The sequence below is a fragment of the Schistocerca piceifrons genome, chromosome 3 (assembly GCF_021461385.2).
Source record: "Schistocerca piceifrons isolate TAMUIC-IGC-003096 chromosome 3, iqSchPice1.1, whole genome shotgun sequence".
Lineage (NCBI taxonomy): Eukaryota > Metazoa > Arthropoda > Insecta > Orthoptera > Acrididae > Schistocerca > Schistocerca piceifrons.
The window spans coordinates 462,182,254-462,207,685 of record NC_060140.1 but is presented as its reverse complement, the minus strand read 5'-3'; positions in this window follow the sequence as shown (position 1 = coordinate 462,207,685).

The following is a 25,432-nucleotide window of genomic DNA, read 5'->3' as shown; positions in this document are numbered from 1 at the left end:
TAAATTCAATATTTCTTCTGTTACCCAAGGATTTCTATTAGCCCTCGTCTTTTTACCTACTTGATCCTCTGCTGCCTTCACTACTTCATCCCTCAGAGCTTGCCTTAAGTATGTTTATTATGTCTGGCAAGGGCATAGGTCTGTCCCAGTATCTCGTTTTATTTGTATATTTTCCGAAATACCTTCTAAGGCTTCCTTTCGAAAAGGAGAAAGGCTCTGGGTAGAGCACTTCCTGCCTTAGGCGTTCCTGTACCCCTTCTGACCAGAACTTTGCTAAAAACGCCTTCTCAAAATCGTCATACGTCGGGCAAACAGAAGTCATGTCCGAGGCCCAGATCGCCCCCGAACCTTGTATATACCCTGTAACAAATCTGATCTTCTACCACTCCGACCAATTTCTGGGTAGCACTCCTCTGAAACTTCGAATAAAAACAATGGGATTGACCCCCCTTTTGTCAGGGTTAAAAATCTGTAATTGCCGATGCTTTATCATTTTTTCTTCGGCATGGCAAAGACTTTCGTAATCTCCGTTAGATACGAATTCACGCGAACAACCAGCTTGTGGCAATTTAATGTTTGAATTACTTGCACAAGTCGGTATTGTGTAAGAATGGGCAGTAACTGGCTCTATAGTCGCTGCCAACTTCTGCTGCTGCCCTGTATTAATTTGTTCTGAGCATTGTTGTGAAGCGCGCATCGACTCTTCTATCGTTTGTTTCCAATGCTCCAAATCAGCACCTAACTGCTGTCGCACCTCCTTAAGTCCTTTCGCAAACAAATTCTCTTCCTGTTTGCCAGATAAACTCTGGAATGCTGCCTTAACATTTTGCTCAACGTTTTCACACATTAGCCTTTTGTTTTCTAATGTGATTTCGGGTAATTTACCCGTTAATACGTTAATTTGGTGGTCTATACCGTCTTGACGCTCTGTCAGATGTTCAACGCTTTCCTTTAGGTTAGTCTGTGTACGTGCCAATTCAGAAAGTTGCGGAATTGCACATGACATGGCGTCTTGCTTTTGTACTAATTGCAGAATCATTTCCACTTGTTCCCGTACAGTATCTATCTTAATAGCCACATACTCCTTCATTTCGACACGTACGTGGTGAGTAGATTCCTCACATTGTGCTTTCACCAATTCTATTTGTGCAGTTCCGTCTCTTCGGCCTGATCTTTGAATTCCTTGGTCTTCGCCTCTATCCGCTGCTCTAATTCGGAAAAACTGTCTTGTAACTGCTGCTTAATCTCAGTCTGCACTAATTTCATCTCTTCTTGAGTTTGTCACTAATTGTGCTTTAATGTCGTTTTTCAGATTTTCCTGCCCTTCAGTAACTGAGGCTAATTTCGTATTCAAATCATTTTTCCCTTCAGTAACTGAGGCAAATTTCGCATTAATGTCGGTTTTCAAAGTATTCATGCTGTCAGTTATCATCTTCATCTGTCTCATGATAATTACCAATGGATCTAATCCCTGCTTCGTACTTGCTGTTACACCTCCAGCCGTGTCTACCGGCCATTCTGTTGCGCTATCTGTAGCCATCGGTCCTACAACACTTCTTACTGCTTCATTGTTATCAGTGCCAACAGCTGAAGGCTGATGCGTGCTGCTTTGCTCTGCTTGACTCATCCTAAACATTGCCCTAGTTAAAGCGATATAAATGTTCTACTGTCACCATGTATAACTCCCTTCTACTGTCACTATATGTAACTCCCTTCACACAAGAGTACTTCTGTGTCTACTTTCTTAATGTACATATACAGATAAATGCAACTGAGACAGGTCAATCAAAACACTTCCTATATCTAACATGAACACAATCAATCAATGTTCAAATATCAAATAACACTAAACAGAGAAGCGTATACTTCAACTGTACTAACAAGCCTTAACAAGTAAAATATACATCTAGCCTTTTCTCTGCGCCCAGCGTGCTGTCTTTCGGCTTTATTTGTAGAACCAATTATATGACCTGCGAGTCTTTCCTCTCTTTTCCAAGCGTCAGTTAGGTTAGCTCGTCGTAGTTGACATGAAACAGAGAACAAAATTATTTTAGCAACGTCCAAAAACGTGTCCTGTCACGGATTGGCCATTTTAACATTTTTAAAATGTTCGTATAATAAGTTGCCGTCTCTTTATCTAAGAATAGATGATGAATGCAGCTAGCCTCTATCTCTGTGTATTATCTTGTCTGTATAGACGTGTATCTGTTGCCTTTAAGATCACTTCACCTTCACACATAAATCTATACAGTAAAGTAAGGCCCTCCCCGTTCTTGGGTGATCCGTGATAAGACAGGCGAAAAATTAGACTAATGGAGGATTATTAGTATTATCGCTATTTTCATTCGCTCTCTCTCTTTCTCTCCTTTATCTATGTACAGTTTTTAATATAATTTTTCATTACGTGAAATCAGCCACATAGAATCTTTGGTGGAGTCCTTCTTCTTGGTAATCGGCGGCTGGCTTGCTATAAGAGATCTTTAAATTTATTATTACTGTCACACTGCAGTCAGTTGGGAGAATCAATCGTGTGGATAATTTGTTCCTTTTACGAAAGATTGCGAATTCCAGATGCGTACGAAGCCTTTTTGGACGATTTAACACAGACTCAGTGATTGCAGGCTCTCTTCGACACAGCTGAAACTTCCCCACTAATTACAGGGCCAACGTGATCATCAAACGATTCAGAAAAAACTCATTCGTTCATTCACTCCAGAACAAAAAAGTCACAAACCTTATTTACGGAGAAAATTGTGTATTAAATCCATCTCCATTACATGTCCAGATCTCCGGTGATTCCACGCCTTAATTATTTTCCTTTTACAGTCTCTTTCTCTTCAAACAAACCGCCAGCGGTACAAATGTTAATTGGCTCGCTTTAGCGAGAAGAAAAGCAGATTATGTATCTCTCAGAAACACGTCAATCCCTCAACGGATACTCCAGGAGCTGTCCTCGTTACCACTCTAACAACCATGGAGAATGTATATATGCATCCCTGTTATTTCAAAGAATAAACGCACTAGAAAATACTTTGGCTTCGTCGAGCTGTCGCAGCATATATTACGAGAAAATGAGATCAGGTAACTTTTCCAAAGTGAATGAATGTGGATGGTTTGATTGAAAATGATTAATTGGTGCGTGGTAGAGGGTATTTTCTGTGGGGACATTACAAATGCTCTTAGCATTCCGTCACGAGCGAGAAATGAGTTTAACATTCTAGTCTTGTAACAAAGGACACAACGATATTAAGCTGATAAGCACAGATTTTTTTAGTCGATGAGAGAATACTTGGAGGAAATATAGCCTATGCCAAACCGATGTACAAGATTTTCACACTAGGAATCAATAAGTCACGATACTTTAGCGATGTGAAAACGCATACGTACTCCGGTTTCTTCTGTCTTCTAAAATAACTTGTATAAAGGGGAGAATGTACATTTCGTGCGAGAATTTCGAGCTGTACGGATAACACCATCCTCAGACTGGGTAAAGATGGTTTCTTAAACTGGGGAGTCCATGTTGGGGATGCATGTCGGGGATGGAGCTACAGTCAAAACTTTACGCCCAAGCTGCTCCAGCTTATCTTGCACAGTGCTGTGAGTTAGCGACGTCTGTTCATTGCCAGTGGTAGGTTTGGTCACGAGGACTCGCCAACTAGAAGCCGCAGCTCAGCCTCTCGCAACCTGGCAGATATAGAAAGGCACCGGCCCGTTGGCTCTTCAGGTACGCAATACACTCTGTAGATGGCGCTGGACTACACCAGAGGTCATTGGGCAGTTTTTTCGTCTTAGATGCCGTATTCAAGCAATATAATGAGCACTACACTCCAAAAAAATATCGCACGATTTATTACCCACATCTGTATTGGCTAGGACGTGACTTGCGACTCGTAAATACTTATCTGTGTTTAAAATAATTGAAAAGCCACGATCGCTTCAATCGTTTGTTAGATGATCGGTTTCAGCACTCTGAAGGTGCCATCATCAGATCTGAAACGTGGATTAACATTTATAAAACCATATGGACATCATGGCATATGAGGCAGACCAGAGTGATCGCCCCACGACACACCACTGCAAAACTTATCTGTGTGTTTCAGCTCCAATGGTGTTTCTACAGGACTTCTGTATGTATAAGGCATGGCTTTATAGCAGAAGGTCCATGACAACTGCCGTGCTGACTGGGATGCCTACTGGGAATCCATTGCCTCACAGGTCGAAAGCCACCCACTTACCTTTCACCATCGCACTGACATCACCCATGCTTCCGTCCTTCCTCCAGAAGACCATCGCTGACGCCTTGGAGGCCCAAGTTCCTACTAAACTTATCCACCCTCACTGCCCTACTCTTCCTCCACAGGCGGTCCTCTTTCTCAGCGAATCCTGTAGGCTCTACCATTCATTCCTCCGCATCTGTGACCGGAATACACTGCTCTGCCATTGGCAATTGCAACGACACATCCACAACCTCTTAATAGCAAAGAAATGCCGGGACTTGCGCCAGACCTGTACACGAATCAACTCTGCCCTCCCTATCAACTCTAAGTACTGCTCTTTCTTTCACCATCTTACTGGTAGGCATCCCACCCTGCATTATTCCCTTCTCCACGACGACCGTCCCTTTCCTGACAACCTCAGTAAGGATGACCATTGTACTTCTCACTTCTCTGAGGTCTTCTTCACTTCCGACGAACCTCACTTTGATTACACCCTCTTGAACGCTCCGATACATCTGTCCTGCCACTCACCCCCATTTTCCGATACTTAGACCAGTTACTCCCCCCCCCCCCTTCCCCTTAGATGTAAACACTCCCATTACCGCACATGACATCAAACTCATACTCCTCTCAAAACGCAACACTGCTCCTAGTCATGGCGGTGTCAGCTTCTGCCACCTCAAGGAATCCCTTTCCGTCCTTCCTGGCTGTCCTTGCTACCTTGTATAAAGTCATCCGCTCTGCCAGCTTTTACCCCAACCTATGGAAGACCGCCCACGTCCTGCTATCCCTAAGCCCAACAAATCCCCTTCTGACACCTCTTCCTTTCGTCCCATGTGCCTCACCTCCATGTTCAGTAAGATATGTTAACCTTGGCAATCTTATTTTCCTCCAATTTAACTCTCGTCATTCCACTATCTTTGTTTTCCTCGACCTCCAGAATTCTTATGACCATATCTGGCATCCTGGGCTCCTGTTTAAACTCTAGACCTACGCTCCTCCCATCAATTTCGTACATCTTGTTGCTTCCTTCCTCTCCTATCGTCCCTCCTATGTCACTACCCACAATACCAACTCCAGTACTTTCTATCCCACCGCCAGCATGCCCCAAGGTTCTGTTCTTTTCCCTCTCCTCTGTCTCCTGTATACTGCAGATATGCCCAAAACACTCCCACCTGTTCACCTCCTACAATTTACTGATGACACCACCTTCCTGGTCCTCTATCCTACCCTTCAACAGCCCCAACATACCCATCAAACCCACCTTGACCAGTTCACTGCCTGGTGCAACCAGTGGCTCCTTCGCATCAACACTTCCAAGACCCAGGCAATCATCATAGGTCGTACCACCCACTCCTTCTGGCTAAACGATTTTTACATTACCATTTATGGTCGTCCTATCTGCCTCACTCCATTCTGCCTTGGCCTCACCCTCTAATGTCACCTCACCTGGACTCCTCATCTCCTAAAGATCCAACACAAAGCCCACAATAGACTCTGCCTCCTGAAACTTCTGTTTGGCCAGACGTGGCGAGTGCATTCTTCCACCATTCTTCACACCTACAAATCCTTATGGATACCATCCTTTGTTATGCCAGTGTCACCTGCATTTCCATCCCCCACACGGATCCTCTATGACCTCATCCCCTTCCCACATCTTCTTTTCCTTGAACACATCCACACCCTGTACATAATCTACAGACTCTATCCCCACCCCCAGCGCATTGCCATGCCTTTAGCATAGTGTTCTGCCTTCTCTCCTTCTCCTCCACCTCCTTTACCAACGTACCTACCAGCACTACCTCTCCTAAAATTTATCCTTCCTACCAACTCCAACACTACCTTCTCCCTATTCCTGCTCAGGGCTTCCTCCCGCCTCCTTTTCCCTTCTATACCTCGTCCTTTTCCCATGCAATCCTCCCATGTCTGTGCTCCCTCCTGACTTGCCTTCCCTCTCCCTCTACCATTCCGCCATCTGCTGCCCCTAAGTGCGTCTCCTGACCACATTTCTTTTCATCCCACATCCTTCAGCCCCCTCCCCTGCTGCCCCCTTCTCTCCCCTCTTTTCCGTCCTATCTTCCCTTGGCAGGTTCCTCCCAGCAGCATTTGTTATTTGTCGCATGTACTCTGTGCCATCTGGTGGTTTCAAAGTGTAGTTGTTCTGATGTGTTTTAATACGGTGGTGAACTTTTGACTTGTGTGTGTGACTTCAGTGTATTTTATGTGCTCCACAAATCGCCAGTTATGTTTTTATCTTTATGTAGACTTTTTTATAACTGTCCCACCATGAATGTCTCCATGTAAATGTATATTTTAATCCCCACTCTCTCCCCTTGTAATTTTGTTATGTCGCTCTTTTGTCGCCTTTTATGTGTATGATTTTATTTTTTATTTGTACTGTCACTCGCATGAAGAGAAGTGGACTATACCACTGACAGCCCTCCCCTACCCATAGGGTGCAGGGGAATGAAATTACAATAAAGAAAAAAAATAATAGCACTGGAATAGTGGGTTACGTGCTAATATTATATCCTATCCTTATGTACCTCCCATCAGCTTTTCATCTGTAGATTGGCAGAAGGTTACTCCTCTGCATTTCAGAGATAGATTAATCTGTGTTATTATTACCCATCTTTCCAACATGGAGCTGTTGGCTAGACTGTCTGCAGCAACTTTGTAGCTCTAGACTAAAAGTGAAAATATCCTCTCTATATCAACCAGCTGTAGCTACTTTCTACAAACTGGCTATTAAAATTGCTACACCACGAAGATGACGTGCTACAGACGCGAAATTTAACTGACAGGAAGAAGATGCTGTGATATACAAATGATTAGCTTTTCAGAACATTCACAAGAGGTTGGCGCCGGTGGCGACACCTACAACGTGCTGACATGAGGAAACTTTCCAACCGATTTCTCATACACAAACAGCAGTTCACCTGCGTTGCCTGGTGAAACGTTGTTGTGATTCCTCGTGTAAGGAGGAGAAATGCGTACCATCACGTTTCCGACTTTGATAAAGGTCGGATTGTAGCCTATCGTGTTGCGGTTTATCGTGTCGCGTCATTGCTGCTCGCGTTGGTCTAGATCCAATGACTGTCAGCAGAATATGGAATCGGTGAATTCAGGAGGGTAATACGGAACGCCGTACTGGATTCCAACGGCCTCGTTTCACTAGCAGTCGAGATGACAGGCATCTTATCCGCATGGCTATAACGGATAGTGCAGCCACGTCATGAACCCTGAGTCAACAGATGGGGACGTTTGCAAGACAACAACCATCTTCACGAACAGTTCGACAACGTTTACAGCAGCATGGACTATCAGCTCGTAGACCATGGCTGCGGTTACTCAACGACGAACCTGGATGCACGAATGGCAAAACGTCATTTTTTCGGATGAATCCAGATTCTGTTTACAGCATCATGATGGTCGCACCCGTATTTGGCGACATCGTGGTGAACGCACACTGGAAGCGTGTATTCGTCATCGCCATACTGGCGTATCATCTGGCGGGATGGTATGGGGTGCCATTGGTTACACGTCTCGGTCACCTCTTGTTCACATTGACGGCACTTTGGACAATGGACGATACATTTCAGATGTGTTACGACCCGTGGCTCTATCCTTCATTCGATCCCTGCAAAACCCTACATTTCAGCAGGATAATGCACGATCGCATGTTGCAGGTCCTGTACGGGCCTTTCTGGATACAAAAGATGTTCGCTTGCTGCCCTGGCCAGCACATTTTCCAGATCTCTCACCAATTGAAAACGTCTGGTCAATGGTGGCCGAGCAACTGGTTCATCACAATACGCCAGTCACTACTCTTAATGATCTGTGGTATCGTGTTGAAGCTGCATGGGCAGCTGTACCTGCACACGCCATCGAAGCTCCGTTTGACTCAATGCCCAGGTGTATTAAGGCCGTTATTAGGGCCAGAGGTGGTTGTTATGGGTACTGATTTCTCAGGATCTATGCACCCAAACTGAGTGAAAATGTAATCACATGTCAGTTCTAGTATAATATATTTGTCCAATGAATACCCGTTTATCGTCTGCATTTCTTCTTGGTGTAGCAGTTTTAATGGCCAGTAGTGTAACACTGAATCAATGGCAGCTACTCATCCCCAGCTACCATGTTTCACAGACAGAGAAAGCTGAATTTCCTGCCAATAGCAGGGGGTAGTTGGACTGTGCCAGTATTCTAGGTCGATCATCTTGTGTTGTGCTATCATAGTTAGACTCCGTGAGTCTTCCAAAAATGATAAAATAAGAAGAGTGCCACATATTCTTCCATTCCAGCAGTATGGAAATTGAAACTTCATAAATATTGAATATAATTTTATTATTATTAATTATTGATTATTATTGTTCTTCTTCTTCTTCTTCTTCTTCTTATTATTATTATTTCTTCTGCTACGTAATTAGCGTTTGACTTTATCACAAAAATTCGAATACAGTACAAAAATTTGAATTTCCTGCCGATTTTGAACTTCCCCTATTTTACCAGGTGGGTAGGGTGGGATGAGAGCCTAATTAATTGATAATTTTAAATAATTAGTCAATTAATTTAACATCAAATATGCGCCAGAGCCTTTTCTTTTACCTTCCAAACCTCAAAGGCAGTGGACCTAGGTTTGAGTCGTGCTCCAGCACATAGATTTGATGTCTGAGAGGGGATGGATGGGGAGGGCAGGAGATTTCCAGTACGGGAAAGGGATAATTAATAGGTCAATTTAATTAATTCGTGAATTAATTTTACATAAAAAATGCGACATTGCTACATAGATGGCAAGGGGGAGGGCCAGCTATTGTGAATAAATTAAAACTGCACCAGAATCACCCTCACTCCGTTACTATTATAAATTACAATAGAGATACCCTTTGTAGCAGCAGGTTTTAGGTGTTACTGAGGATATAACTGCACAGAGTAAATGCGCAATGCTCCACCTGCCTCATCGTTGTTACTACGCTTAAAGGAACTGGTGAACAGTATAGAAAGTTACTGAATTTCGATTAACCGTTCTTTAGTGTACAGTCAACTACTCAATTTTGGTGACGTAACTTGGAAAGAGATAGGAGAAATCTGTGTGGAGTCTTAGAGCGTTTGATCAAGTGCAGGACTGTGTGGTCATAGGAGGAAAAAGTTGCGCCCTGTGAAGGTGGTCACTAAGGAGTGGCCAGGTGGAAGACAGAAAATTCTTTCAGATAATGTAACTTGTAGGACTAGCAGTTGAGTTAAGATTTAGAGTCCTGCAATTGAGTGTCACTGTCAGATAAAAGATGCGATAGCGTAAAATACAGTATTATTCCCATAGAGAAATAGAGTCCCTACGTGTGTGCAATGTAAATTTCAAAAATGTTGATTTAATTGGACTGGATCAATTTAAATGAATAAAAAGCTTTAAGTACAATATTTTCTCTGACATTTCACTTTGGATTAGTTATTTCTTATGAACAAATTTTCCTTTCAAAATACCTGGCCGTCTAATGCAGAAGCTACAAGGAATTTTCTGTGTGCCCTCCCCGTCAAACTGACATTTACTCAATCAGAACAGTATTTTCCTCGATTCATGAGAAAGGAGGGATAGGAGGGATTTGTAGACCCTAACAGCGGTTTAGAAGGTAGCCGAAATTTATGTATTCTTAAAAAAAGAATTGTTTTCATAAAAACACCCACATGGAATGTAAACAGAACCCTTTTATATTTCATTTGTCAGCGATTTGATATTTGTACGTTAAATTTTATTTTACACGAGTTAAAGCAGAGAAAGAAGATGGTGGTCGGAAGATGGGTTACTCCTCTATCATTCAGTCAACTGACAGAATCTGGCTTGAATGGACACGAAAAAAAAAAAAAAAAAAACGCTTCTCACGCTTCTCATCGTTCAACTAACTATTTTGGCAGTCTACTGGAATAATTTAGAGAATAATACAATAACGAACTAATGTTAGTGTTACATGCTTGGAGATTTCATGCGGACGTGTAGTATAACTAAAGGATAGACTACGGCGAGCAGTTTCAGCACATGCTCCGTGTGGATGAAGGATTTGCAGGGAAATGTGTGCCTTCTGACAACGCGCAATTCAAACTTAGCGGAATTTTGGTCCTTCTCAGTTGAATCTACTGGGTTACTGAGAATCCTCGCGTTAATATAAACTAGGGACCGAACTTACTGGGTTGTTTCTCTTCGTATTGTGTTATCACGTGGTTTCATTCGCCCTTTCCTTTTCGAGAATACCATTACTGGGCAGGCGTGTACCCATATATTTCAGACATGAACTTCGCCTGCAATCTCAATTCTGTGTAGTTCACGCTCAAATATGTAGCCCTGCCTCACTACCATCCAGATGTCAGGTTTTACCTGAATGACACAACCCAGACTGTGGGTAGGTACTGTTGAGTAACAGTCTACCTCTCCTGATTGACACTTATGGACTACTAAACGAGGTGGACCAACAAAGATGATATGTATCGACAGAAACCATCTACAGGCAACGAGTTACATAGAAAAAAGAAAAAAACGTAACGTCATGGGCTGCCGTTACGCCATATACACTGACAGCCGTAATTCGATCTGCAATTCGGCGCCATCGGCTGTGTTGGAACCTGTTGAAGATAATTTCGTACATATTACGTAACTCTCTCTGTGCCAAAGCACTGTAATTGTAAGTAAAGTTGTAAAGAATATATAAATATCAAACAGTTTTAGTTTTTAATATTTTTATTACAATATAAAGAATAGACGTCCTTTAATGTTATCTCGATAAATTGTTAACCGCTTTACTTAAAATTCTCACACCACATTCTTTAAGCAAGAGCGTACTGGTTTTCTGTAAAAAACCGACTGCGAGAAAGAAAATGTAGTGCCGTGCTGTGCTGTTAAAATGTGTGATTTCATCTTCTTCCTCGCAATCAGCAACAATGTTCTGTTTTGTTTTCTTCCTCGCAGTCGGTTTCCACAGAACTCAGAAAAGTTGTATTTGTGCCCTATAATTAGAAATTGTTCTACGGAATCTGAAGCGTTCTAGACTTTGTAATCGGATCCGTTCGCAGATTACAACTATGTGAAATCCTGTCATTGAAGTTAGTATCGTCAGAGATCAGCAGCTTGAGACGTCTGTCACGAACTATCGTGTACCATGATCCCAACCGATTTACCCATTCATTTTAAGCGACTTCAGTTCCCAATCAAAGTTTCGTTTGCACTAAAAATAAACATTTCTCGAGGTCAAAAAGGATGAGATGGATGGAGAGGGGCGGGTAGGAAAAAGAGAGGGGAAGGAGGAGATGAAATGAGAGAGGAGGAGGTGATGGACACGGAAAAGGGGTAGGAGGTGACGAACAGTGAGATGGGCTTGGAGAAAACGGTCAGACAGAAGAAGAAGATGGACAGAGAGAGGGGAGAGGAGGAGGTGGACAGAGAGAGGGTTAGTACATATATCCAATTCCCATGCATATTTGGCAAATACGAAGCATTGCTGGATTTGTTAGTTATTTACTAATATACTTACATTTGCTCGCTATACCAACTGGGCATAATTGATATCAGTTCCCTAATGTACTGGGTGATCAAAAAGTCAGTATAAATTTGAAAACTGAATAAATCATGGAATAATGTAGATAGAGAGGTACAAATTGACACACATGCTTGGAATGACATGGTGTTTTATTAGAACCAAAAAAATACAAAAGTTCAAAAAATGTCCGACAGGTGACGCTTCATCTGATCAGAATAGCAATAATTAGCATAACAAAGTAAGACAAAGCAAAGATGATGTTCTTTACAGGAAATGCTCAATATGTCCACTATCATTCCTCAACAATAGCTGTAGTCGAGGAATAATGTTGTGAACAGCTCTGTAAAGATGTCCGGAGTTACGGTGAGGCATTCGCGTCGGATGTTGTCTTTCAGCATCCCTAGAGATGTCGGTCGATGACGATACACTTGCAACTTCAGGTAACCCCAAAGCCAATAATCGCACGGACTGAGGTCTGGAGACCTGGGAGGCCAAGCATGACGAAAGTGGCGGCTGACACACGATCGTCACCAAACGATGTGCGCAAGAGATCTTTCACGAGTATAGCAATACATTGTTTTTTTTGTTCTAATAAAACCCCATGCCATTCCAAGCATGTGTGTCAATTTTTACCTCTCTATGTACATTATTCCGTGGTTTATTAAGTTTTCAAATTTATACTGACTTTTTGATCACCCGGTACGTAGTCCACATTTTTTTAGAAGAAACAAGAAAGTAGTATCATACACTACACTGTGGTTACAAAGATTTTTAGTGATATTTGGCGAATATGGCGTAACAAAATTTGATTTTGGTGCGGGAAACGCTTACTAAGAAATTTATTACTTGTGGAGAGGGAAGATCTCGACGCATTCCGGTTCACTCAGCCGGAGTTCTTTGAGTGATTCAAAAGTGAGCTGCCAAGGGCATTCTGCCGCAGCGCAACCGCATTAGCTCCCTATCCTCCGTCACACCCGGCAATTCCTGGACAGCTGTCAGCCCCCTGGGCCCATTGCGGCGATAGGAGAGGTGACGTGCTCCAGTCGGAAGATGGCTTTCAATCTTGGTGCACAACTGCCTCTTTAAGCGAATCAGACTTTCAAATTTCTCACTAGGACCATATTATGAGACACAGCCGACTGAAGTCAAACGCTAGCAAATGGGGAGGGAGGGAGGGGGGGAGGGCTCGAGGGACGAGAATGCTGCAAAGAATTATGGGTAACATTTTCGTCGTGCTGCTCCAAGGGAACAGCTGAAATCAGTCTCCTTAGCCGAAATTGTTATTTGGAACTGGAGGAAGAAGGGGAGAGGGGAGAGGGGAGGGCAGAGTCGGATAGGATTCGCTGGAGACGACTGCGTTCTCCAGGGCCGGCAAACCTGCAATCAGGCGGCGAGGTGCGGGAGGAGCGGGCCGCCGCCGTCCGCTCTTAAAACAGTTGGCCTACCGCATAAATATTTGAGTGTCGGCGCACCGGAGTGTATTATTTGCTCCGAAATGTAGATTCGCGCTGGCGCGATCGCGCGCGGCTTTCTACGGAAACCCCGGGCGCTCCCGCGCAGTGCCGGCTCACCGAACACTTGTTCGGACTTACCAGACGTGCAGCGAAAGAGCGAGGTGGAGAAAAAAAGGAGAAGAGTCGTAGGGGTCGGATTCGGCGTCGGACCGTTTCTTCCCAGGCGCACTTTTCCTCGCCGGCGCCCTCGCTGCTTTGCATACGGCGGCGAGATGATGCGCCTGCGCGCCCGGCATTAGGAGAACTCCCCGGCGCTCTTGTCCTTGTTATTACGTTCACCGGGGCGATGTGGAAATCACACGCGTGTGCGATTCCCCCGGCCGACTCCCACGCTCGGCGAGGCAGTAGTGGCTTATTATGAAACGCTGTCACGCGTGCGCTGCCCCATTTACTGCGGAATGCCGGCCCCGGATGGGCGGCTTCGTGACATGCAGTGCCACCTAATGCCTGGACGCTGTCCAATTCACACAACACGGCGCGTTGCCCACCTCCAATTGCGCTCTGCGCCCGTACTCCCTCCCAACCCAGCCCCCTCCCCCGCTTCGCTCTTTCTGGAACTCCTCGCACCTCAACGCTTCTTCATTTCCGCCCGCGTTTATTATTAATTCAGCTGCAATACTATCCGGCACAGAGCGGCGCCAGTGTGGTGAAAGCCCTCTCGAATCAACTTCTGGAATAACGAGCACCACTTAATATCCTCCTTTTGTTGAGTAACGGCGGCAAGGAGATTCGTTCCCGTAACGAGCTTAGTAACTATATTGCCAAAAGTGGACCTCGGGTACATTATAAGCGTATTCAAATTTCGTCTGGAAATTGAGTGATGCAGGTGCGATATTCCACGAATTCTCGGTCGATCGCGCTCGTTTTCACATTTCATGCAGAAGACAGAACCACACAGTAGTAATGCATGTACGGCGCAATCTGAAAGCTCAAATTGCTCGTCGAATTACACTTGATAGGTCTCGGGAACTGCGCCCAAATTAGAGGCAGCCGAATGATGTATATTAGAATCACATCCCGCAACTGCGTCTGCGTTCGCCATTCATGCAAGTTGACCGACGATCTCATCATTTGAAAATGAATCGTTCCAGTAGTGTGCATATGCTTACCTGTGGCCTACCAACCACACAGTACCCTTCCTCAGTGAATGTGTCGAACCAATTAAGAGCCCAAACCTTCTCAATTTCATCAGTGTATTGGGGAAAATAGGATAATTATTACGATTAAATGTAAATGCTTCAGTAAATGCGTAAGAGAAACTGGCCATTAGAGCCCATTCACCAAAAAAACAGCAAGTCACAGAAAATAAGTTAAGTCAGATAATTATTTCAATAAGAATATAAATTATTAAATTATTATATATTAATTAAAAAACTGAAAAACGAAAGCCAGCCGGTGTGGGCGTGCGGTTCTAGGCGCTTCAGTCTGGAACCGCGTGACCGCTACGGTCGCAGGTTCGAATACTGCCTCGGGCATGGATGTGTGTCATGTCCTTATGTTAGTTAGGTTTAAGTAGTTCTAAGTTCTAGGGGACTGATGACCACAGATGTTAAGTCCCATAGTACTCAGAGCCATTTGAACCATTTTTTTGAAAAACTAAAAGTTTATTAAAATGTGCTTGAATTACATTACGATCTTTACGTTTTAAAACAGTCTATGGAACAAAATGATACACTTCTTGGTAACAGTTTAGGTATACGAGGTGTTGGTTGATTTGGGGGAGGGGACCAAACTGCGAGGTCATCGATCCCATCGGATTATGGAAGGATGGGGAAGGAAGTCGGCCGTGCCCTTTCAAAGGAACCATCCCGGCATTTGCCTGAAGCGGCTTAGGGAAAACACGGGAAACCTAAATCACGATGGCCGGACGGGGATTTGAACCGTCGTCCTCCCGAATGCGAGTCCAGTGTGCTAATCACTGCGCCACCTCGCTCGGTACATACGAGATGTATGAGAAAATTAATGTGGCTGTTAACACTGGGAGAGATCTGGCAACACTGTGTTGTTCTACTCGTGTAGACCGTTTCGTTCATCCCTTCCAGATACTCAGTCCGTGCAGCCACCACGTGATGTTTGGGAGTGCCATCAGTGAAGTTGTCTTTTTTTTGCGTGTTACGAAAATGGAATAGCGAAATTTAGAACAACGTTATGTCATCAAGTTTTATGCTAAACTTGGGGAATCAGCTAGTGCGACCTATGGAAAGTTGAAACAGGTCTATGGGGAACATTTCTTATCAAGAGCACAAGTTTTTCGCAGGCACAAATCATTTTTGGAAGGCTGAGAACACGTTCAAGATGAACCTTGATCAGGGAGATCTACAACTTCAAAAACCGATGAAAACGTCGAACGTTTGCGTGTCCTTGTGAGACCAGACAGACGCTTAACGATGGAATGATGGTTGACCTGTTGAACTTAAACATTCCCATAGTACATAAAATTTTGACTGAAGATTTGCAAATGCGAAAGGTCTGTGTGAAAATGGGCCGAAAAATCTCACAGTTAAGCAGAAGGACAATCGAAGAAATGTGTCCGTTGGTAGTCTTCAGAGGACTGCCAACGACCACAAATTTTTCAATGGTGTGAAGGTAATGAATCCTATATTTTTGAGTACGATCCTGAAATAAAGCGGCAAAGTGAGGAGTGGCACACTGAGACGTCTCCTCGACCGAAAAAATATCGAATAAACAAATCAAAGATCAAAAGAATACTCATTTGTTTTGTTGTCAGTAGAGGTTTTGTGCATAAAGAATTTGTTCCTCCAGGACAAACTGCCAACCAAGAATTTTACAAAGACGCCCTTGAAAGGCTCAGGAAAAGGGTGAATCGAGTGGGACCGGACATAGCATACAAGTGAATGCTGCATCATGACAACGCCCCATGTCACACAGCCACTTCTATCACGAATTTTTTGACCTTAAAAGGCATTCGTATTGTTCCACAGCCTCCCTATTCACCTAATCTGAATACTTGTGACTTTCCTCTTTTCCCGAAATTGAAAAATGTCTTAAAAGCACACAATTTTGGGCCTCTGGAGAACATTCAAAACAATGTGACCGACTTGTTAGTGGGCCCACCAGTTGAAGCCTTTCAGCGCTGTTAGTAGGACTGAGAACAACCACTCTGCCGGTGTATAGCTGCCAAAGGGACCTGCTTTGAAGGGGACACTGTTGTTGTTTGAGAAAAATAAAAACTTTGGCTGATAAAAAATGCAGTCTCACTATTTTCCTCCTAAATCTCGTATGTGGGGAGTGACCACAGACTTTACAAGACACTGTCATTATCCGAAATAGAGAGCACATCCAAAGGCAAACCACGGGCGTCCTCTCAGCAGCAACAACGGGTACCCCACGAAGACGTTGACCGACCACTGGTACATGCTCTTACCAGAAAATGAAACCATACCTCAAACATCGCGCACTACTGTGTGAGTTATTAAATAAACATCCCTGAGTGTCTGAATGGACCTGCGTCATGAACCTTTCACCATTTTTACAGTAACCCTCTCTGTCACTCTGTCATTCTCTAACTGATGCATAACCTAACATATAATGGAGTAGCACAATATGACATTATCTTGGAGATTTCGCTGACTGTCGCATACCACTATAGATTCTTCTCGGGACGTGCTGCCATTTTCACCACACTCCATAACAGATGGCTCTACATTTGCACCATAGCCTGCATCTAGTCACCACATTAGGGTATGTTACACGGCACATTTTCAAATGGCATGCCCCTTCCACAATGCTTTTGACCACTCAGTTTGTAATAAAGCTATAAAGTAAAATCATCAGCAGATAAACAATAATCAATCGATTACATTGCACCTAACAAAGTTCAATTAGAAGATTCGAAACTCGATTGTTTACTTAGTTTGGGTATGTACCTTAGACCATGATTTCAGTAGGTCTGGATGCATTTCTTTGCACCACATGCAACAATACAATGCGTTCCTCTCATAGGTACAAAACCGCCCTTCCATGCAATTCACCGTTCTCCCTGTAACCACAGAAGTCAGATATATCGCACGAAGCAGTCTTCATCTTGTCTCAACTTTTTTTTCTTTTCAGGGCCAATGAAGGCGGGTGTCTAGTGTCCGTGTGCGGTCTTTTGGCTACATACTGCTAAACAGGTGCATGCATTCTCCGTGTGAAGTCTTATCCTATGACACGACCTTCTCACTTAGTGTATTCCTACTGTGCGAAGCCTTCCATGCGTGTTTAACTGGTAACAGTTAAAGTATGACACAGGTAACTGATGTTCTTGTTTCTCCGTCTCCAACCATCTGCCCGACCCAGTTTCACAGGAGGACCGCTCTCGGGATGTCGCTTTACAGTGACTGTTGCAATTTCTCTTCCATCCTTTAAACGTCGCAATCCGTCTGAATTGAGATCACGTGTTTGCTGACGATAGAAGTCTCCTTGCATCAATTCTTCTATCAGATAAATCTGAAAGAATAACACTGTAAGTGAAATGCTTGGAATTTAATCTATAGTATTGATCTCTGTGTGGATAGCTGGGGAGCGTTGGGATTGATGGGATAGGTGGAAGACATAACTTTCGCAATATAGCTTGTTTCAAGTAGGAAAAGAATGAAAATTAAGTTTCAACAACAAAGCCACTTGGTGATAGAGCTCAAGTTCGAAATGGGCGAAGATCGCGAAAGAAATCGGCCGCGTTCATTTCAAAGAAACCATTTGCTTTAAGTGATTTAGCAAGCCAAGGAAAATCTAAATCTAACAAGGACACATCACCAACTTGACCCCATATTTTATGCAGACAAACGCACACATCTAAGATATCCCCTGCAATCGACCCCACGCGAAAATTTGGGCTATAATGGTGACGGTTCTGACCATCTGAAAACACAGATTTGGAACTTTCGTACATACCGTCTGTTGGTCACTTCGTCCGCCCCACTGCAGTCGCCAAATGCACTGTACAGAGGAATGACAGCCAGAGCCGTATTATACGAGGGATATTGAAGGCCAAACTTGTTTTGAAATATTGCTCGAGAACACATTATTCTACGAGAAAACTAGTGACTAATGTGAGTACGTAATATGTCAACCTCAAGCACATGAAAACCCGATATTATTTAGCAATACTCTCGATATTCTTAACTATACATACGCCTCAAAATATGAATTAATATACATGTGCAAACTGAATAATTACTATGAAATGAAGCTAAAGATTTTCAGTTTAGAATTTAATCATGTCAATGACGTTGAATAATCGCATCTGCAGCAAATGTACTTCACTTTAACAGGGCCAGCTTTAAAATTTAAAATCCAAGCACATGTCCACAGAATATATATACATATATATATATATATATATATATATATATATATATATATATATATGTATGTATATCTCCAGGCTGGCTGGCACACCGGCCCTCGTCGATAATCCGCCAGTTGGATTCGACCCGGGAGATATATGTATTATAGATGGCGCAGGTTAGCCGATAGCCCTAATGTGCTGCTTCCTGGACTCGGGTAGGCACGCTGTTCCCAGATCGAATCCGCCCGGCGGATTAAGGGCGAAAGCTGCTGTGCCAGCCAGCCTGGATGTGGTTTTTAGGTGGTTTTTCGCATCCCAGAAGGTGAATTCCGGGCTGGTCCGCATGTCTCACCTCAGTTACACGACTCGCAGACCACTGTACCACTGGATGCAGACAGCTGGAGTACACTAGTTCTGTCCCAGGGAGGGGGGGGGGGGGTATGGGGTGGCAACATGGCAACAGGAAGGACATCCGGCCACCCTCTGACACCAACATTGCCACATTCATAGTAACATGGTTGACCCCGTGTTGTAGTGGAACAAATGCCCAAGAAAATGATGATGATATAAAGGATGGCGCCATTTCATTACCATAGGGCCCAGAGTGGCTGGAAGTCATGAATTCCCACTCATCCATTCACTTTCTTACCGCGTTCTCAACATTTCATATAAATGTATATACCAGCCACGTTATCACGAGTGGTGGTTGTTCTGTCGGGTATGTCAAGTTGGGATTGCAGAGGGGGAGTGGGGAGGAGGGGGAATTGGAGGGACGCGAATGACAAGACAACCGGTGTGCGTGAAACCTTAAAAGCTGTGCTATCAGCAGGTCATAAGTGCGCACTATCGATATACATGTGGCAGCATGTGTACCTAACATGTTCCAAAATGCCGCGCATAAAAAAGGAGAACGTCAATTCTCAAAGAATACAATATGGAACGTCATTATGAGGTTAAACGTTATCAGAGTTGCTCCAAATGTACCGGTAGCCAACGATTAGAAACATATGCATCTCTAAATCGCGGTATGAAATCTCAGAAATTGTTCTTTAAGGAAGGAAATGCAGAATAAAAAACAGCAATTGTTGCTAGTTTTCGTGTGGCACACTTAATTGCAAAATATGGAAAACAATTTACTGACGGCGAATTAATAAAGGATTGCTTGGCTGCAACAGTTGAAGAAATGTGTCCAGAAAAAGCTACTTCATTTAAAAGCATCAGTCTGCTAGCAAACACTGAGCCTAGAAGAGTAAATTGTATTGCTGAAATTAAATTAACTCAGTTGTCTGAGAAAACTCGACACTTAAGAGTGGTTCTCTTTGGCTCTGGGTGAGTCAATAGATGTTTCAGATAGTGCACAGATATTAATTTTTATTGGACGGATCAACAAAAATTATGAATCGCATGAAGAGCTTCTTGACGTACATAGCATCCACGGCCATGGAAGAAGAAATTTTTCAAGGAGTGGAAAATGCTGTTTAGAGAAACCGTCTTCAATGGAAAAAGACACGTTGTATCACAACTTATGGTGGCAAATCATGTGTAGATAAAAATAAAGTTGCCGTTGCTCTCGTGTATTGGGCGGTAGAAAATGACGATGGCTCAAAACACTAAACATACATTGCATCATTCATCAACAGTCTTTGTGCGGAAAATACTTGGACACGGCAGACGTTTTAAAGCCAGTCGTGTCAGCTGTTAATTATATAAGATCACATGTTGTCACTCATCGTTAATTCCGTGAGTTTATTGAAGAGAATGAAGAAAATGACTAGCCATATTATACAGCTGTTACGCTGTCTTAGCGATTGAAAAGCTTTAATGTGATTTTTTGAGCTCCGAACAACAATCGAAATTTTGTAAAATGTAAACTTTCACGGCCGTAAACGTCACAATTAATAAAACGTTCTGTGCTATTATGCCGCGGTCGAATGGATTTCACCTTAAAACCCAACGTTTCGTTCCCGTCTGCTGACGAAGTTTTCAAGACGGATCGTAGTTTCTTTGAATGTCCGATTCACAACCTAGATCGCTAGTGACTACAGCAAAAGTCCGCTTCCGAGTGCTTCATCGCAGTAGCGTGACGTCACACGTTTTGAATACGAGAGTTCAATTGGCCTTATCGACTGCCGTCGTCCGCTGTTGCTGTCACCTCATAGTCGAAGACTGGTACATATCTTCTTCAGCACCGGAATTCAGATGTTATTCACGCCCTCCTCCTTTCTATCGAAATTCCTGGTATGTTTTACGATCTCTATGGCGTGTTGTATAGCCTTTAACGATATCCGCTTGTGACTGCCAGTCCTATCAAAAGGAATGCGGTGGTCTCCTGTCTGCAAAGCATGTTCCGCAACAGCTATTCTGTCGATCTCCCCTCTTCTGCAATTGGCCTTGTGCTCTTGTAGTCGTTTTCTGGCCACTTTTTTTGTAGTACCCACGTACGCCTCCCCACAATTACACGAAATCCTATAAATAACTGCTTGTTCCAGGGGCTGGTGAGCATCCTTGATTGATTTCAGGTGATGTATCTTCCGAGTGTGTGTGTGTGTGTGTGTGTGTGTGTGTGTGTGTGTGTGCGTGTGTGTGTGTGTGTGATGTGTGGAGATTACCGCGATGTTCCGCTTTTTCAGGATTTTTCCTATGCGCCCGTGAAGTCCTTAATGAACGGCAGGAAAACTTTCGATTTCACCGGCGCTTCAGCATTGCTATGATGTCTACGCGGTGGTCGTAACGCTCTTTTCACCTTGGCGAACGAGTAAACATTCTTGAGCAATTCATTGATGAGATGGTTTAATTCTGCGTGAAGCATCACTAGTTAGAAGATTTTCCTTTATCCGCCAACGCTTTTATGATGCCTCGCTTTTATTGTGAGTGGTGGTTCGAATCCCGGTGTAGGTAGCAGTCTGTTTGTGTGGGCTTTCGGTAAACCGGGTGGCCCAAGCAACTGTCTTCTTTCTTGGAAACCGGCACATCAAGAAAATTTAATCTTCCGCCGGCCTCCTCCTCCATGCTCAACTGAATCTTAGGTGTAATTAACACTCGTTAAGTGAAATACATTTTTCTACGTTTATATACATGCTCCGCAAGCCACCGTGTGGTGCGTGGTGCAGGGTAACCTGTACCACTAGCAGTCATTTCCTTTCATGTTCCACTCGCAAACAAGGCGAGGGAAAAACGACTATCTATATGCCTCCGTACGAACACTAATGTCTCCAATCTCATCTTCCATAGGATTTTCGCGAAATGTACGTTTGCGGCAGTAGAATCATACCGCCCCAAATGGCAGATCTCTAAATTTTCTCAGTAGTACACCTTGAAAGGAACGTCGCCTTTCCCCTGTGATTCCCATTTGATTCCCATTCCCATTTGATTCCCATTTGCGTTCCCGAAGCATCTTTGTTATACATCCGTGTTGTTCGAACCTATAAATAACAAATCTAGTAGTCGGCCTCTGAATTGCTTCGACGTTTTACTGTAATTCGAGCTGGTGTGATTCCCTAACACTCAAACAATGCTCGCACTAGTGTCCTATAGGCGGTCAGCTTTACAGTGAGCCACATTTTCCTAAATTCTTCCAATAAACTGAAGTCGACCTTTCGCCTTCCCTACTACAATCCTCACATGCTCATCCCATTTCATATTGAATACAGCAAAAGAGACATCGCAAACGCTTTCAAGGGCCGCCGACGAAAGACACCTGGTGAATCAGAAGGAGAGGCCAAACGGACTGTATTCCTGCCATACTGTGGAGCAACTAGCAGTAAGTTAGGACGTCTGCTGCAGAAACATGGGCTAAGACAAGTGTTCCGGTCCGCCCTCAAGATGCGAGATACGTTGCGCCCTGTTAAAGACGACATTGCTCTTCGAGTGTCCGATGTGTATGGTGTACCGTGTGAATATGGCAGCATGTATATTGGACAAACAATTCGCACGGGTGCGAAGTGTTGTACTGAGCACAAGCGCCATATAAAGCAAAGGGAGCCTTCACAAGTCGGCCATAGCGGAGCACTGCCTGACGTCACCGGTGCTGCCACGGGCAATAGCTCCGCTGCCTGCCCGGGTCGACTTACGCGCGCTCCCCACGATGGATCGATCTGATTGGTTGCTGATGATGTCATCATGCCTATATAAGCGAGAAACCGTAACAGCCCCGGCAGTCAGTGAACTCCTGACGACGATGGCGGAAATGGCCATCGAGAGCGCGAGGATTTTATTCGAATTGACGTGGCTGGAAAACCGAGAACGTTTTATTCATGTATGCTGTCGCGCAAGACTCCGAGGAACCATTTCATATTGCTTTGCAGTGTTATGCCCAGATATTTAGACGGGGTGACTGTGTCATGCAGCACACTACTAATGCTGTACTCGAATATTATGAATTTGTTTTTCCTACTCATCTACATCTTGTTACTTTTTTAGTTACAGTTTTTAAGTTACATTTCTTTATAATTAGAACTGGCTGCCATTTATCACACAAACTATAGATTTTTTATAAGTCATCTTGTATCCTTCTACAGTCACTCAACGGCGGAACCTCCCCATATACCGCGGCGTCATTGGTAAACAGCAGTAGACTGCTACTTACTCTGTCCGCCATATCATTTACGTATATGGGAAATCACAGCGGTGCCATAGCACTTCCCTGGGGCACACCTGGCGATACCATTGTTTCTGATGAACACTTGACGTTTCCCGCAGAAATCAGTTTAGAAGTAGGTCAATGCGTTTCATACCGAGAAAATAGTTACTCAAACAGATTTATGATACTGTATTGTAATTTTTATTTAAGGTATAGGACATTCTATTTTAGAAGAAAGTTGCCTAAAGATAATTTTTTTATCCCAGTGCTTGTCGAAAACGAGACATTGCATTATCGTTAATTAAATTCGCAGCGTGCATAGCTACTGCCTTATGGTCATCTTTAATAAAATCGTGTTAGTTAATGACGACAAATCACAATTGGTATTCGTAAACAGACACTGTGAGGGAAAGGGTTGTCATGAGCGGACGAAGAAAAGCACTTGCAACATCGTTGCAGCGAATTTGCAGCATCGTCGCGGAATGCTGGTCATTGGCACAGACGACAACAATTGTTGCGCGAGGTGCATTGCGATCAATACAGATGATTTAACACATGATGTCGGAGATGTAAATTACCGAGCGTTAAGCGTGACTTAGTGTTCATATATAGTGGCCAGGACAGAAGTTGGTTTTTGAAACAGTTATTAAACAACGAAAAAAAACACTGAAAAACTGTTCGTGCGAAACATAATTGGCTAAGTGAGTAAATTTCTTACATTTTCGTCTACTGGCTGTACGAATCACTCGCTATAGGAGTGTAATGAAAAAGATTTCGGCGGATCAGATCAGTACATGTGTGAGCCGTTACCGCAGGCCGGATTTATGGCGTTTGCAGGCCGATTTTGGGCCGCGGGCCGTAGTTTGGAGACCCCTGGTATGGAGGTACTGCGATGATGGATGTGGTGTTGCATGCGAGCAGACAAAATGTTAGGGTGTTATGTGACTGAGTTCCTCAATTGCAGGATTACGCGCAGCTAGAGGAGAAGTGTTGAGGAATTCAGCAACAGGCGACTAGCGCTTGTTATCACCATTATTCATACCACAGGCCTCTGAACACTTGCTTCTTTCAGATAGTAATCGTTGACTTGAGTAATCTTCTCCTGATGATGTTTCAATCGTCATGTGTTTAATCCGACCAATAATCTGAGCTACACGTTAGCACATTTTCCTAAAAGAAAAGAGAGAATGTCATTTTCCCCTCTAAAGGCTCAATACACGTTGCACCAGTCCGATTGTCATAACAGTATGGGGTTTTCATAGAATGGATCGCTCATTCTACTACCGATTTACTCCATATTACTCCAGTATTTTGTATTAGGAGTTCTTCACATTTATGTTACTCTTAACTGTGTCTGTTTTCCGATCTTTAACCGAAATTCTGTGTTTAGCAGTTGGTCCAGTCTGCATTGTAGTCTACCTATTATTTCAATTCCCTTTCTGGAATCCTATTTCATTTCTTTAGTAGCCTTTCTTTATATACGCAAATAACAGAGGTGATGACACTCAGCAATCTCGTGTTACACGATTTTAACTACAGATGTCTCCTTTGACGATCTGTTTCTGTTATACATAGTATCTGTATATTTTAGGAAAGCACCGAATCCTCGATATCTAGAAACGTTGGGCTCAATTTGGTCAGTTATCATTCGAAATAATTATCAGCCCCATTTTGGAGAATATTCATAAGCGGCCCGTGCAAGCACTGCCATCAGCGTCGAGAAATAATCGCAGTATTGAAATATTTTTTGCAGATAGCGCCCACAGCTTTCACATATTTATAGAACGCTATATTGAACGTTTTTTGCAGTCAGTTTCAATTAAGTAAGATCATTATATACGAATATCGAATCTGTTAGAGCTTGATGATCTTAGGTGACTGAAACACGCTGCTAATAAAAGTAAATAATGTGATGCAGCAGCTGTGTGTGTCGCTATGATGCTCAGTTAATCGCTGTGTTAAATCGCGCCCCGCAACTAGTCCTGCAGACTGTTTAGCTGGAGTCCAGACATCGAGCAACTGCAGTTTGCGTTACACTCACTTGAAGAGTATGCCAGGTGCCCTCCAAATTAAAGAGGGGCTCCTGTTGTTCAGTAGTGAACCCTTGAAAATCGATTAAGGGCCGAAACTGGTCGTGGAGAAATTTTGTTGCAGTTCGCACTGGGATTCAATAAGAACATCTGGAGAAGGCAATAAGGGAAGCTGTCGAAATGTGCAATGCGGCAAGGTTGATTCAAGAACTGGCTCGAAAATCAGGAGTTAACCATTTTTGAGGAAACAATGACAGTACGCTGCATGCAGGCATTCTT